The sequence below is a fragment of the Equus caballus genome, chromosome 20 (genome assembly GCF_041296265.1).
Source record: "Equus caballus isolate H_3958 breed thoroughbred chromosome 20, TB-T2T, whole genome shotgun sequence".
In the NCBI taxonomy this organism is placed as follows: Eukaryota; Metazoa; Chordata; class Mammalia; order Perissodactyla; family Equidae; genus Equus; species Equus caballus.
The window spans coordinates 26048924-26066363 of NC_091703.1; the positions used below are offsets into that span (position 1 = coordinate 26048924).

General features: G+C 42.2%; 1 pseudogene; it reads left to right on the forward strand.

The window, feature by feature from the left end:
* The first annotated feature begins 208 nt into the window (after positions 1-208).
* LOC138919691 (butyrophilin subfamily 3 member A3-like) lies at positions 209-14634 on the forward strand (annotated as a pseudogene).
* The last annotated feature ends 2806 nt before the right edge of the window (positions 14635-17440 follow it).

Below are 17440 nucleotides of genomic sequence, written 5' to 3' on the forward strand. Positions count from 1 at the left end.
GTGATTTTTCATGTTGCAACTCAAAATTAAGAGACTCTCAACCAGACATTTTGGCAAAAGAGGGTGTTAAATCACCACACTTGTGACTGTGTGTTTCACTCTGAATTGGCTCGGGGGAGGTGGAGGTGTGATGTGGAACTCACCATCTTCTTCCAGATACAAGTCAAAGTTTCTACCTGACTATATCTGGCATCTCTCTCCACCACAGATGAAAATGGGAAGTTCCCTAGCCTTCCCTCTGCTCGACCTCCTTTTCTGCCTCATCTTGGTCCAGCTGCTTACCCCTTGCTCAGGTAGGGAACATTCTGCTTTTATGTATCAGAAGCAGATAATTACCAATTAGTGTCCAGTCAGAACCTCTGACAACTTCTCATACCTAGAAGTTCCATCCCAAACTGAAGGTGCACGTGCCATTAAGACAAACTATACCTCTGTTAGGATCATGCTCCTCTCTAGGTTCCTCATGCCTCACCCCCCCTGCCTGAGATCTCCACACCCCCTTACCCTCATTTCCCATACTCCCTCTGATGGTGCTTCTCCTTTTACTGATCAGCTCAGTTTGCTGTGATAGGACACCATGGGCCCATCCTGGCCATGGTAGGTGAAGAAGATTTTCTGCCCTACCTACTGTCTCAGAAGATGAGTGCAGAGTCCATGAAGCTGATGTGGGTGAGATCCAGCCTTAGGGAGGTAGTATATGAGTGTGCAAATGGAGAGGAAGTAGAAGCCCAACAGATGGCAAGGTATTGAGGGAGAACTTCTATTTTAAGAGATGGCATCACTGAAAGGAAGGCTACTCTCCGAATTTACTATGTCAGAGCCTCTGACAGTGGAAACTACCTGTGTTATTTCCAAGATGACAGTTTCTCTGAAAAAGCCATGTGGAACTGAAGGTTACAAGTGAGCCTCCAGGTTTTATTTGGAACTCTTTCCTCCCTGGGACATGGGGGAAGATGCCGAGTTCATGCTCCAAATCCACCTCAGAGCATCCTGGCTGTTCACTAGGCTCTACCTCCACTGTCTTCCTACTTTGTTTCTCTGAGCCCCTTGAGAAAGACACAGATTTCCTTCAGGAAGCATGCCTTCTGCACCCTATAATATCAAGTAAAGATATCCCTCATGCAGTCTATCAGGGTCTAAGGAGGGAAGTGGAAGGTGGGGAATAGGAAGGATAAGGAAACATCTCCTCAGTGATGGCACACAGTTGTTTGGGTTCAGTTGTCTTCCAGATAGATTCTATGGCCCCTCCAGGTGCATGTGGCTGTGGGTCCTTGGAGGCTGACCTGTAGAACGGCATCTATGTTGCCAATGTTCTCTAACCAAAGGCCCCCAGGAACACAACTGGAGTCGACCAAGTTGTGTTTACTACTTGTTGTAGGGAGGGAGAATGCATGCCATGTGGGAACTACGAGGAGTCTCAGTGTGTTAGAGAAGACTTGGTATAGAATTTGGGCTTGTGGTAGGAGAGTTGAGGGAGGGTTTAAGGAAGTGGAGCTTTGCTTTAGTTTGGATTCTGACAGGAAGGTGTGGGGTTGTGACTCTGTGGGTAGGTGTCTCAATGAGTCTTACCTAGAAGGAAGACTAGATTGAGGATAAAGCTGTAATAGTTAAAAGAGCAGCAGTCACTCACAGCCACGATAGTGAAATATTTGGTCATGATTGTGGTTTGGACAGTGTCCATGATTTTCTCTGTGTTCAAACAGGATTGTTGAGTGGTCTTGTTTTTGTCTTGACCCATCATAGTGACAAAACGTCCTTGTCTGATGTCGATGTTCCATGAAATTTCTTATGTTCAATAGGAGAACATCGACACCAAGACGATGTTCAGATGTCAAGGGTTCCATTTCTCTTTTTCTGGGCACTCTCTTGCTCTGTGGTTTCTGGCTGGGTTTGGTCAATGGGGAGCCAAAGCAGAAGGTGAAAAGGAGAGAGGAAAAAGAGGTCTAGGTACTTATCCCCATGGCGTTCTCCCCGCAGGACCACCTCTAGCTGGCTGCATTCCGTTCCCAAAGATCCCAGCTCCTCTCAAGGAAGCCCTCTCTACATGGCTCTATTCTTTTAGGTCTTCAAAAGGGCTTCCTCTCTTTCTCCCTTTGGGTGTAGGGATGGGTGGTAACAGCTCCGCTGTTCCTGGCCCTGGGGCATTGCTCCAAACCATGTAGTTTTCCCCTCACCATCACCATGCTTTTGTAAACAGCTCCTTAATGAAACCTCCTTGAATTATCTAAGGTGAGTGTGCCACTGATTCACATTGAGACTCTCAGGGATAGAGGAGTCTCTAAAGGATTCTGGCTCATTTATCATTCCACAGAGCTGGGTTCTGATCCTCACATGGAAATGAAGGGTTATGAGGATGGAGGGATCCATCTGGAGTGCATGTCCACTGGCTGGTATAACTTGCCCCAAACAGAGTAGAGAGATGTCAAGGGAGAGGACATGTCAGCTGTGGCACCATCTTTGGTTGCACATGGAGATGGCCTGTATGCAGTCGCAGCATCTGTGATCACGAAAAGCAGCTCTGGAGAAGGGGTATCCTGTATCATCAGAAATCCCTTCTTCAGCCAGGAAAAGACCACCAGGATTTCCATTGCAGGTTAGTACTCTGCTCAGCCTCTGGTACACTGTGCTGAGCTCTGTTGCTGGCTTGGGTCTTTGTAGTGAATATAAGGCACAGACTAGGGATCTGGAGCCTCCTTCTTACTCCAGGGATGTTTTCTCTCTCCATAAACCTGTCTATGTCACAAACACTTGCTGAGTATTTCCTGTGTGCCAGAAATTGTGATAGGCAATGGGAATAGGTAGAAGATAGTAAAGGTCAGACCCTTTAAACAAAGACAAATGACAAAATGGGAAATAAATAAACACGCATATCTTAGAGAAAGAGCTAATCTCCTTGAAATATAAAACTTAAAATATAAAACAGTAGAAAAATGAGCAAAGGGCATGAATTATTAGTTCACAGAAAAGGAAAAGGAAATAACACATGAGATGATGTCCCATCTCAGTCCGGAACGTGTGTTAGAATATTCTCCACTTGTGAGGTTGGCAACAAAACACAGCAAAACCAAACTGAGGTGACAGATCACACATTCTGAAAGCAGGATCAAGGGGAGACAGTCTCTGTTAGATATTTGTTGATATAATTGGGTATATTTTTGGTACAAATTGGGACAACTTCACTTGGGGGCTATATTGCAGTATTTCTCCAAACTAATTATTCCTTGATCCAAAATCCCACTTCTGGGAATTTATCTGAAGACATACTTGCATTTGATGAAATGACACATCTAAAAGTTTCTTTCTTATTACAGTAAGTATAATAACAAAAAGGTAGAAACTATGCAAATGTCCATTAGTGGGGAACTTGAATGCAATGGAATGTTGCACAGCTGGGAAAGAAAACACAGACCTTCTCTCTGTACTAATATGGTAGGATCTCCAAGATGAACAGAAAAGCCAGATGCAGAGCAGTTTGTATAGAATGCTCTCTTTGCTGTAAAGAAGAAAACATAAGAGTATATTTTTATTTTTAAAATTTAATATACACTTTCATAGCATTCACCATATGTCTGGCACTTTATAAGCATTAATTGAATCTTTTAACCTTATGAGTGAGGTACTACTATTGCCCCATGTTATAGATTAGGACACCAGGAACAGAGTGGTGAAGTAATTAGTCCAAGATCACACTGCCAGTCAAGTGGAGGAACAAGAATTTGAACATAGGCCCTCCAGCTCCAAAGTTCATGTTCTTAACCATCGTAGTAAGCTGAGTAATGAGAGGATAGTAAATGGGGGGAGGGAGTGGATGGAAGACTTGGATGACTTTTTATATATTTTTGATATTGAGCCATGTAAGTGTAATCTATTGAAATACTAAATTAGAAAAAACATATGATTCTGATGCTCAAGTAATTCATAGTCACATGTGAGAAACAGATAGTACAAGACGAGTAATAGTATTATGTTACGGTAAGAGGTTTCCCAGAGATTTTAGGGAAAGAAGGATCGTTTAATGTCATGAGATCAACTCTGTGATCTCGGTCCTGGAGGTGAGAGGCTAAAGCTCCATTCCATTGCAGACCCCTTCTTGTGGAGGGCCAAGCCCTGGATAACAGCCTTGGCAGGGACCCTGTCCACCTTGTTATGGCTTCGATCAGGGGAAAGTTACTTTTACTTTTGAGAATGAACAAAAAAGGATTTGGAAGAAAGGGCAATAGATATCTGACCAGGGAGGGAACCTGAGGTCCTAGCTTAGGGGAGGGAGCCCAAAGACCTGACAACTCACTACCCTGTGCACTCAACCATGCACTGAGTCATTAGTAAGTTTTATTTTCCAAAGGTCCTCCCCACTCCAACCCCATAACAGTAATTTTTTTTTCCTGCTTATTTTCCAGAGTACCTCCAGCTTGTACTCCATCAGTTACAGTTCTGCCAGGGACCCACCCACTTCTTGGTATTGCTGCATTAAGTCTCTAAATGAATCTTCAGGTTTCTTCTGTTGCAGACTTAGGAGAGATGGATCGCCTGTTCATGGCTCATGCCTGAGTGACTCTGACACTTTCTCTGAATTCCCATCTAAGACTCTCTTCTGGGATATTTCCCAGCCCCTTTCCTCACCCATAACTCTGCACAGGCCTGAGAAATATCCTGGATCCATTTACCAAGGGAAAGAAATAAGAGTGGTTGACTCGGGGGAAGAATTGCTAATATTTTTTTTAATGGTGAAAAGGATCTTTGTCTCTATCCAAAAGGGGCCCACAGACTCTCCAGCCCAGCAAGGCACCAGGGAATATCCAGTGTGCACTTGACAGAAAAGGAGGAGGAGGGGGTGAGACTCTCTAGATGAAGGGCCTTCCCTATGCTGGGAACCTCACTAGTTGCTTTACATAATCTGTACGTTGCTGAGAAGAAAACAAAGAATGAAAGATTTAAAAGAATAAGAAAATCAGAGAAGAGGGAGAGAGAAAAGTGTCTCATAACAAGGGAATGGCCACAGTGGTTCAGTTGTCCTAGATTTATTACAACATCTTTTTAAAAATAATATCTAAAATTTCCTCATTAAGTGGCCAAATTCTTTTCAGAAACATGCAAGAAATATTACAAGTGAGACAGATGGATTTTAGCACACATACATGTACAGGCTACACACATTGACACCTACGACCAGATATGGGAGTGTAGATACATACAAAATAGATCTCCTGGGTCTCAACTGGGAAAGCACTTCCATGATGCCTGTGGTATCATCAGCATGCAATTGATGTTCTCAGATTTGACATCAAGGAGGAGAGGGGAGGAGAGAATTGAACTAGCAGAGGGAGAAGGTAGGAAGGGTGGGCTGGGGGTCAAAAAGAAAGATTAGGTGGATGCAAAAGGAGAGAAAGCACATGACTCAGAAGTGATATGTTTCAGGTGACGTCTGTATCTTTCTTCCATTGCAAGTGGAGAGAATTCTCAGGACTATGCTGGTGAGTGACCTTGATGTTCTCTGAGTTTCCTGGCACGTGTGTACTAAGCATTTAAACCTTTGCTCTGTTGTGTGACCCATTGGCATTCTCAGTAGGAATAATCAGATCTAGCCCAGAGGCTCATTTTCTGTGGAGGATACCACCCTTGCTTTCTGGCGCCAGAGAGGACCTTCTACATGCAGGTTCTGGGCATTTTCAGCCACCTCTCACCGTGCTGGCATACATGCTCACACCCTAGCAAAGCCTGACCACGTTGCCTGCAGCCCCAGCATGATGGAGAGAAAGAAGTCAACCGTTTCTGAGAGGTTGCATGCCTGATCCAGCAGAGCTGTTGATGAAGGAAGTCTGACGTTGGAAGAGACTGAAGAAAGTAGCAGAGAAAGGGCTTAGTGAGAAGAATGCATCGGGGCAAGAACAGAAATAATGCTTTTCCTTATCTGCATCTCCTGCCTTTCAGAATGGAAGATGGCCCTCTTCCAAGCTGGCGAGTGAATCACTGTATGCTCCGTAGGACAATGATCTGAGGAACTATATTCCCTTTTTCTTCTCCAACTCTTGAGATTCTGAAAAGGAAAGTCTGCACTACTGGGAGAGTTCTGGGAGGTGAATTGTGGTCCTTGTCTCAAAGGTGTGCCCATCTCCTGGGGCTTCCTGCTGAAAGCCCAGAGACATGGGGAGAATTGCTCTCCTGGGTTCCACAGATCTTCATGGGAAGGAAGAGGCATAAAGGGTAGAGGTGAGGGAAGGAGAGGCAGAGTGAACTAATACTGCAGGGAGAGTGAGGTTGTGGAATGACCAAGGAGAGAAGGCAATGTGCAAAGATCTTTGCTTTTCCCAAGCTTCTAATGCCACCTCCTGCTGCTGTGTGTCCCCAAGTTACTTAAATGTTTCTAAACTTTAGTCTCCTCATTTTTTAAAAAAATTTTTATTGAGTTAATGATAGGTTACAATCTTGTGAAATTTCAGTTGTACATTATTGTCTGTCAGTCGTGTTGTAGGTGCAACCCTTCACCCTTTGTGCTCACCCCCGACACCCCCTTTCCTCTGGTAGCCACTAATCTGTTCTCTTTGTCCACATGTTTAAACTCCTCATATGAGTGGAGTCATACAGAGATTGTCCTTCTCTTTCTGGCTTATTTCACTTAACATAATTCCCTCAAGGTCCATCCATGTTGTTGCAAACGGGATGATTTTTTTCTTTTTAATGGCTGGGTAGTATTCCATTGTATATATATATATATATATATATATATATACATACCACTTCTTTTTTATCCAATCATCTGTTGATGGGCACTTAGGTTGCTTCCACATCTTCGTTATTGTAAATAATGCTGGAATGAACATTGGGGTGCATGGGACTTTTGGAATTGCTGACTTCAAGCTCTTTGGATAGATACCCAGTAGTGGGATAGCTGGATGATATGGTAGTTTGATTTTTTATTTTTTGAGGAATCTCCATACTGTTTTCCATAGTGGCTGCACCAGTTTGCATCTCCACCAGCAGTGTATGAGGGTTCATTTTTCTCCACAACCTCTCCAACATTTGTTACTATTAGTTTTAGTTATTTTTGTCATTCTAATGGGTGTAAGGTGATATCTTAGTGTAGTTTTGATTTGCATTTCCCTGATGATCAGCGATGATGAGCATCTTTTCATGTGCCTATTGGCCATCCGTATATCTTCTTTGGAGAAATGTCTGTTCATGTCTCCTGTCCATTTTTTGATTGGGTTGTTTAATTTTTTGTTGTTGAGTTGTGTGAGTTCTTTATACAGTATTGATATTAAGCCTTTGTCAGATGCATGACTTACAAATATTTTTTCCCAGTTAGTGGGTTGTTTTTTTGTTTCAATCCTGTTTTCCCTTGCTTTGAAGAAGCTCTTTAGTCTGATGAAGTCCCATTTGTTTATTCTTTCTATTGTTTTCCTTGTCTGAGAAGACATGGTGTCCGAAAAGATCCTTTTAATACTGATGTCAAAGAGTGTACTGCCTACATTTTCTTCTAGAAGCCTTATGTTTTCAGGTCTCAGCTTTAGGTCTTTGATCCATTTTGAGTTTATTTTGGTGAATGGTGAGAAAGAATGGTCAATTTTCATTCTTTTACATATGGCTTTCCAGTTTTCCCAGCACCATTTGTTGAAAAGACTTTCTTTTCTCCCTTGTATGCCCTCAGCTCCTTTGTTGAAGATTAGCTGTCCATAGATGTGTGGTTTTATTTCTGGGCTTTCAATTCTGTTCCATGGATCTGTGCACCTGTTTTTGTACCAGTACCATGCTGTTTTGATTACCGCAGCTTTGTAGTATTTTTTGAAGTCAGGAATTGTGATGCCTCCAGCTGTGTTCTTTTTTCTCAGGATTGCTTTAGCAATTCAGGGTCTTTTGTTGCCCCATATGAATTTTAGGATTCTTTGTTCTATTTCTGTAAAGAATGTCATTGGGATTCTGATTGGGATGGCATTGAATCTGTAGATTGCTTTAGGTAGAATGGACATTTTAACTATGTTTATTCTTCCAATCCATGTGCATGGAATGTATTCCATCTCTTTATGTCGTCATCCATTTCTTTCAGAAAAGCCTTGTAATTTTCATTGTATAGGTCTTTCACTTCCTTAGTTAAATTCACCCCGAGGTATTTTATTCTTCTTGTTGCGATTGTGAATGGTATTGTGTTCTTGAGCTCTTTTTCTATTAGTTCGTTATTAGAGTATAGAAATGCTACTGATTTATGTAAATTGATTTTATACCCTGCAACTTTGCTGTAGTTTTTGATTACTTCTAAAAGTTTTCCAATGGATTCTTTGGGGTTTTCTATATATAAGATCATGTCGTCTGCAAACAGTGAGAGTTTCACTTCTTCCCTCCCCATTTGGATTCCTTTTATTCCTTTTTCTTGCCTGATTGCTCTGGCCAGGACCTCCAGTACTATGTTAAATAAGAGCAGTGATAGAGGGCATCCTTGTCTTGTTCCTGTTCTCAGGGGGATGGTGCTCAGTTTTTGCCCATTGAGTATGATGTTGGCTGTGGGTTTTTCATATATGCCCTTTACTATGTTGAGGTAGTTCCCTTCTATCCCCATTTTGCTCAGAGTTTTTATCATAAGTGGCTGTTGGATCTTGTCAAATGCTTTCTCTGCATCTGTTGAGATGATCATGTGGTTTTTATTCCTCAGTTTGTTGATGTGGTGTATCACGTTGATTGATTTGCGGATGTTGAACCACCCCTGTGTCCCTGGTATGAATCCCGCTTGATCATGATGTATGATCCTTTTGATGAATTGCTGTATTCGGGTTGCCAAGATTTTGTTGAGAATTTTTGCATCTATGTTCATCAGTGATATTGGCCTGTAGTTCTCCTTTTTGTGCTGTCCTTGTCAGGCTTTGGTATCAGCATGATGTTGGCCATGTAGAATGTGTTAGGAAGTGTTCCATCCTCCCTAATTTTTTGGAATAGCTTGAAAAGGATAGGTATTAAATCCTCTCTGAAAGTTTGGTAGAATTCCCCAGGAAAACCATCTGGTCCTGGGATTTTATTCTTTGGGATGCTTTTGATTGCTGTTTCAATCTCTTTCCTTTTGATTGGTCTTTTCAAATTGTCTGCTTCTTCTTGAGTGAGCTTTGGGAGATTTTAGGAGTCCAAGAATTTATCCATTTCCTCTAGGTTATCCATTTTGCTGGCATACAGTTTTTCGCAGTATTCTCTTATAATCCGTCATATTTCTGCAGAGTCTGTTGTTATTACTCCTCTTGCATCTATGATTTTGTTTATTTGAGCTTTCTTTCTCTCTCTTTTTTTTTTTTGTAAGTCTGGCTAGGGGTTTGTCAATTTTATTTATCTTCTCAAAGAACCAGCTCTTTGTTTCATTGATCCTTTCTGCTGCCTTTTTTTGTTTCAATAGCATTTATTTCTGCTCTGATTTTTATTATTTCTCTCCTTCTGCTGACTTTGGGCTTTATTTGTTCTTCTTTCTCTAATTCAGTTAGGTGTAGCTTGAGATTGCTGATTTGGGATTTTTCTTGTTTGTTAAGATGTGCCTGAATTGCAATAAATTTTCCTCTTAATACAGCTTTTGCTGCATCCCATATGAGCTGGTATGGCATGTTATCATTTTAATTTGTCTCCAGGTATTTTTTGATTTCTTCTTTAATTTCTTCAATGATCCATTGCTTGTTCAATAGTATATTGTTTAGTCTCCACATCCTTGTCCCTTTCTCAGCTTTTTTCTTGTAAGTAATTTCTAGCTTTATAGCATTATGATCACAGAAGATGCTTGTTATTATTTCAATTTTTTTAAATTTGTAGAGGCTTGCCTTGTTTCCCAACATATGGTCTATCCTTGAGAATGTTCCATGCACACTTGAGAAGAATGTGTATTCTGCTGTTTTTGGATGGAGTGTTCTATATATGTCTATTAAGTCCAACTGTTTTACCTTTACATTTAGCTCCACTGTTTCTTTGTTGATTTTCTGTCTGGATGATCCGTGCATTGATGTGAGTGGGGTGTTGAGCTTCCCTACTATTATTGTGTTATTTTTGATATCTTCTTTTAGGTTTGTTAATAGTTGCTTTATGAACTTTGGTGCTCCTGTGTTGGGTGCATAGATATTTATAAGCATTATTACTTCTTGATCAAGTGTCCCTTTGATCATTATATATTGGCCCTCTATGTCTCTCTTTACCTGCCTTATCTTGAAGTCTGTTTTGTCTGCTACAAATATTGCAATACCTGCTTTCTTTTGTTTGCTATTAGCTTGGAGTATTGTCTTCCACCCCTTCACTCTGAGCCTGTGTTTGTCCTTGGAGCTGAGGTGTGTTTCCTGGAGGCAACAAATTGTTGTATCTTGTTCTTTAATCAGTTTTGCCCCTCTGTGTCTTTTTATTAGAGAGTTCAATCCATTTACATTGAGGGTGAGTATTGATGCATGAGGGCTTAATGCTGTCATTCCGTTGCTCGTTTTCCAGTTTTCCTGTGTTTCCTTTGTTTCTCGTCCTGTGTGTTTTAGCCTACCCATTGACTTCTGCAATTTCTTATGCTGGGTTTCTTAGATTTTTCCTTATTTATGTTTTGTGTCTCTGTTCTGTTTTTTACTTTAGTGGCTACCCCAAAGTTTGTATTCAGAATCTTTTGTATAACATAGTCCATTTTCTGGTGGTCTCTTACTTCTTTAGCCTAGACTGTTTCAGTCCCTTTCCTTCTCCCCTCCTAAATTATTATTTTCATCTGTTATTCCAACTTGTGTTGTGAGCTTGTGGTTAGGGTGATAAGATTGTCTTTGCTTTGGTGATTTCCTTCCCTTTATCCTAATGCTATAGTTCAATATTTGCTATCCTATTCAGATTCAGTCTATTTGTCTCCCTACTCTGTGTTTTGTGACCCCTTACTCCCTTTTTTTCTTTTTTTCAGGTATGAGAGCCTTCTTGAGGATTTCTTGTAGTGGAAGTCTTGTGACTACAAAGTCCCTTAGCTTTTGTTTGTCTGGAAAAGATTTAATTTCTCCCTCATATCTGAAGGATATTTTTGCTGGATAGAGTATTCTTGGCTGAAGATTTTTATCCTTTAAAGTTTTGAATATGTCACTCCAATCTCTCCTAGCTTGTAAGGTTTCTGCAGAGAAATCTGCTGAAAGTCTGATGGGGGTTCCTTTGTAGGTTATTTTCTTCTGTCTTGCTGCCCTGAGTATTCTTTCTTTGTCATTCATTTTTTGCCATTTTTACTACTATATGCCTGGCAGTAGGTCTTTTTACATTGACAGATCTAGGAGATCTGAAAGCTTCCTCCACACACATTTCTGTCTCAATCCCTAGATTTGCGAAGTTCTCCTCTATTATTTCGTTGAGCACACTTTCTGCTCCATTTTCCTTTTCCACGCCCTCAGGAATTCTGATGATTCTTAAGTTCCATTTTCTCATTGAGTCAGCTATTTCTTTGAGATTTTCTTCAGTTTTTTTAATTCTTAGTTCTCTTTCTCCCTCTGTCTGGAGCCATTCATCCTGTCTATCTTCTATTATGCTAATTTGCTCCTCCATGGTGTCTACACGGGCATTCAGGGAATCCATATTCTGTTTTATTTGATCCATTGTATTTTTCATCTCTAGTATTTCTCATTGATTCTGCTTTATAATTCCAATCTCTTTTGTGAAGTAACTCCAGAACTTGTTGACTTGTTTTTCTATATTTCCCTTTACCTCATTGAATATTTTGATGATAGCTATTTTGAACTCATCTTCACTTAGTTTACCCATTTCCAAGCCCTCAGGACCTACTTCTGTATTTTTATTGTTTTCCTTGTGGACTGGAGCTTTTATAAATTGCTGGATGGTAGAGGAGAGGTTTTTGTGCATGATGCTAGTATTTGGTTGCAGTTACAGCCTGTCGCCACCAGATGGGGTTGAGAGCCTTGCATTCTGAGCCCTCCACCTTCAGCTGCGATGGCTGCACACAACGTGGGTTGAAGGAGGAGGGGCACTTTCACTCACACCGACCTGGGTTACGATCAGCTCTCAGCTCTCTGGTTTCCCGGGGCCCTGGCTTGCTGGGGTTCCCCCACGCCAAAAGCTTTCCCCCATTAGAGGACTTCCACTGCACCAGAGGTGGGAGTCCTGGAGGATCCCTGGACTCGAGGCCCCTCCCCGACTCCTTCCCTCACCCGCGGCAGCAATCTCAGTCTCTAGGGGAGGGAGCGAAGTTCTCTCCTACCCTGTTCCAGCTCCACCCAGGGCGGCTCCAGCCTTTCCGCAGTCTGTCGTTTGGCTGCTGTGGGTCTCTGATGATTTCTGTTATTAGGATATATTTTTTTTTTTGGTTGGAAAGCAGTTTCTCTTTTTGGTTGTAATTTGGAGGAGAGAGAGTCTTGGGTGAGCTCATGCCGCCATCTTGCTGACATCCCAGCCTGGGAAGGTCTTTTCATGAAATGGTGCTACAGATAAAATTGAAGAGGTGGAACACAGGATACATTCTGGATCGGGAGAGACAAATTTGAGGTTCTACTCCTAGTTCTGTCACGAGCTAGATTCTCTGGACCTCATTTTCCTCCTCGATAATTAGGTAATCTTAAAGGTTTTTCCCAGCTCCGACATGCTTTCAAATGATTCTACAATGCTCTCTGGTTAACAATGAATCAGCAGAATTTTCAGCCACTCTTTCCTTTACACAATTGAAATCCCTTATTAATGGCAATGAAAGGATATTAAAGAATACGAATCAATGGCTGGATGAAGAGATACATAGGGCGAGGTTTCAAACAAACTGGTCTCTGTCCTTGAGGAGCTTGGGGCCCAGCACAGGGAATGCAAAAACGTTCTGGCTCACCAACCTGGAGCTAGTCTCTTCATTTTTAAATGATGATCATAATTCCCATTATGCAAGGGTTGAGATAAAGACTAAATGAGGTAATGAATGTGTGTTGTTCAAAAACAAACAAGAAAGACATGGCACATTCAAACTGGATGGTTGAAGTAGTTTTAGAAAAGGAACTCTACAAAGGCATGAATGGGGTTAAAGGAAACCAACAAGAGAATGTGAAGTTCCCCAGGGCTCGCAGTAGCAGGGAGCTGTCACCACCCATAGGCTTGAAGGAATAGGGAGGGGGAGGAGTTACTGGAGCCCAGAGGAAGCTGTAGCTCAAGGACAGGCTGCACGAGAGGAGTCATACCTTTGTGAGAGCATCACCATCTGATGCTAGAAGGGATGAAGTGGGAGAAATAAATGCTGTGCCTCTCTTCTCTTTCTCTTTCCAATCTTTAGCTAGTACCTCCCATTGTCCAAACCCAACAGGTAACCTGAGGCAAGGGAGCCCAGTGATGCTGCCCATAGAGGACAGATTCCTGGGGCCCAGAAGAGGGTAGAGAAAGGAGGAGAGTGGATCTGGGACCACAGAAAGCCCTCAACATGGCCTCTAGCACAGAAAAGTCATGAAGCTTTTATAACATCAGGCACTTCCTCCACGGCCGGCCCTGGGCTACGTATGAAACACTTGTTGTCTTTTACTACCCTAGAGATTAGTGCTTTTATCCTCATTTTTCACATATGGAAATTGAGGCTTAAGGATATTGTATAGCTTGGGTCTATGGAAAAAGAGGCTGCAGAAGAGGAAAAGTCAGTCATCTCAGGAGTTTTAGAGCAACGATTGAAATGTAAGTCTATGTGACTATAAAGCATAGGTGTGCAGAGTCATTTTGGGGAGGGAAGTAGGAAAAAGGTGGAATGAACGAGCCAGCTCAAGATGTCAGGTTAGGCAGACCCTGACCCTCAGCGCTCTGCTCGACTGACGCAAGACCTGTGGACTTTTCTCTTGGTATTGCTTAGAGAATCACATTCAAGGCAGGATGTGGACACTAGACTCTGCACTCAGAGCTCCTCAACCAGACCCTCATCTGGAAGGCTGATACTCTGAGGTCTAGGAACAATGACTGACTCGATAGCCCAACAACAAACTTTCTGCAGCAAATGTGATTTTGGATCAAGACACAGCAAACACATCTTCCTTCGTTCTGAGGACCAGAGGAGCCTGTGGTGGGCAGAGGAACAACACAATCTGCCATACAACCCTAAGAGATTTGATAGTACCATGTGCTTGGCTGTAAGAGCTTCAGGTCAGAAAGACATTTTTGGAAATTGGATGTGGAGGACAGAAAAGGGTGGTATGTCAGGGTGGGTAGCAAGAATGTGGAGAGGAAAAATTGGGTTTACATAGCACCCCAGATTTTGGAGAATGGAGCTGTCTGAGGGGAATGACCGTTGGGCTGTCACTGGCCCCCAGACCAAATTGACAATTGTTAACCCGCCTCAAAGAGTGGGCATTTCCCAGGACTATAAGACTGGTGAGGTCTCATTCTACAATGCCATGGGTAGATCTCATATCTACATCTTCCCCTATACCTTGTTCTCTGGGCCTTTGTGGCCTGTTTTCAGAATTAAGAAATGGGATGGCACTGCCTTAACTAATTTGCCCAGTGCAGACCTTAGTGCAGAGTTCCTTTGTTTATGACCTAGTGTCTGCGCTTTCCCTGGAGACCTCAGTGACTCCAGGCTCTGCTGATGGGAATGGGGATCCTCAGGCTATAGTAACATCCTTGCTTCTCCCTGCCCAGCCTGGAGCGGAGGGTCTCCTCCTTAACGGCAACATCACAACAATAAAATACTTACCAAAAGCAAACACTGTGTGAAACACTTCACTAGTATTAATTCCATTATTCCATATGATAGTTGAGTTTAGTACCTTTTTGAGTTTAATTTCTCCTTTCTGTAGATAAGGAAATCGGGGTACAGAAAAGTGAATTAATTTTCCAAAGGTGACTCATTAGTGAATGACAGCTGGGATTGTAACAAAAATAACTAACATTTACAGATAACTTAATATGAACTAGGGGAGGTACTAAATACTTTAAGTGATTTTCACTCGTTTAATCCTCACAACAACCCTCTGAGGTAGTCTCACTTCAAGGATGTGCAAACTTAGGCAAAGCCAAGTTAAGTAACTTATATTCTTTATACAGAAAGTTGTGCTACTGGGAGAAGTTTGATCCCTGTCCATCCCCACTCCCTAGCCTGTTCTTCTTTACTCGTCCCTTTGACCTCATGGGGAAGGGACTATGTGCAGCCCTGAGGTTCCCATCCCTCAACAGCTCAGGGTAAGGATCACCACAGGTGACCTGGAGGCCACAAACCACTTGGTTCCTTCATGGTTGATTGTCAGAGCCACAGGTATAGCATTTCATTGAATTGAGTCTGCAGGGTGATGTGCTCCAAAAAACGAATTCACAGGGACTGCATCATACAGGATGTGAAGGGACTAGAGACCTAATTCTTCCCTAATAATGGGCACTTGTGCACCCACTCTGTGACTGTGATGCATGATCATGGAGCCAGAACAAATTCCCCTGCTTTGAAGGTCTCTAGGAAGCCTAACTTAACACCTAAAGATTGTCTGTAGAATAAGAATTTGGGAGGAAGGAAACTAGATGAACTCGAGTGGTATTTTTATCACACTGTAGAATCCATCTCCAGGAAAGGGGTATTTCCACCCATAATCATGCATTGATGTTAGTGGATGTTCCTTTGTACTGACGGATACTGGGGAAAGGCTACTCTTCATTATCATCACTGTTATTGTTCACCACTGTATCTACTCTACCCAGTATGTGTTTGTCAAGTTACATTTCTTAAATAAAATTATGAATAATCTTCACTCTTCAACTGAGCTTTTTCTAGATTTTAAGCCCCCACAGTTTAATTACCACAGTTTCACAGTTTACTTCTTTGCAATATTTTCACAAAATCCTTATTTTGTTAGTTTTCTATTGCTGCCATAATAAATTATCACAAATTTCAGGACCTAAAGTAATGTAAATTTATTATCTCACATTTCTGTATCTCTGAGGTCCAACATGGGTCTCATCATGCAAGTATCAAGGTGACTGCAGGCTGAGTTCCTTTCTGGAGGCCCTGGGGAAGAATCTGTTTACTCACTCATTTGGATTGTTGGCAGAATTCAGTTTCCTGCAGTTGTAGGAAACTGAGGTTGCCATTCCTTGCAACTGAGGGCTACTCCCAGCTTATAGAGGTTGTCACTCTCCTGGGCTTGTGGCCCCCTTCCTCCATCTTCAAAGCAGCAATGTCAGCTTGAGTCCATCTCAATCTTTGAATGTCTGTTGGTTCTTCTTCCTTCGAATCTCTTTGATTCTTCTGCCTTCTTCCACTTTTAAGAACTCAGGTGATTATATTCGTCCACCCAGATATTCCAGGATAATTTTCCTAAGATTCCAGTATAATCTCCCTAATTTAAGGTCCAAAATCTTAATTCCATATGTAAGGTTCCTTTTTCCGTGTACTGTACCATATTCATGGGTTTCAGAGATGATGGTGTGGACTATTTAGCCTGCTACACTTATCACAGGCACAGTCTCACTCACTCTGAAGGAGGAGGAGACCTCCATCCTGGTAGGCCCCTGTATAGACTAGGGGCCACCATGATTGGAGATGCCTGTGAATTTTTGGAAATTTTATCTGTAGCTCTTTATTCACTTACTAGACTAAGGTATACATCTCAGAGTGTACTTCTCCAGAAAAGATAATTCTCACTGGTGGATACAATATGAGGTGAAATTTCTACCTTATTCTATCTCTCAGTTTGGGTTCCCAAAACTGACTGTGAGTCATGGACTTGGGTTCAGGTAGTCTATTTTGGAAGTGATCCCAGGAAACCCAGGTTTCAAAATAAGTAAAAGGAGATGCCAACTAGGTGAAAAATTCCAGAGTATATGTTAATTATTTGGTTAACAGTGGGCAGCTAGGCTCGGTCCCACCCGGGGCACTTGACAAACCATGTGAAATTGTAGGCTATTCCTCAGAATCCTCCTGGTAGCGGTGGAGAGCCTGGGCCATTCATCCAAACTCCTATCCCCCGTGGTTGAAGGTGGTCCCTGGGGTGTTCCCCTGCACTTCCAGGTTGGGCTCCATGTATGCAAGGGAACAAGCATCATTGGCTTTAGAGAAAGCTCTCAGGTGGAGAAGAAAGGCTGGCACCTGGGAAATTATTACTTTGCAGGAAACTGTCTGCCTGAAGTGTACCAATGGGCTACAGGATTGGGCATCAACAGTATTTCTTTATAAGTCTCTGCTTCTGAGAATATACTGAATGTCTGTTAAGACTTATGTGCCCACACTCTACCCACATTAATTTAGCACTGGTGATTTCCTGTCTTCCAACACATGTCCATATAATGTGGTTCCACTGTCCCCTGACACGGACTGGATCTTGGATGGACATCTGACCCACACTAGGCCAAAGGGAACACCTTGCACATTTTGATTGAATGGCTGACTGATATGTAGCCAGTTATACCTGATTAGTAGCAGGTATTCATGGGAGCTGTGGGAAGGCAGTTTCCATCCACAGTGTGGTCTAGAGAAGCTAAAGGAGGGAGATCTACAGAGAGATTAGACTGAAGGAGGAGTGCAGAGAGAGAGGTT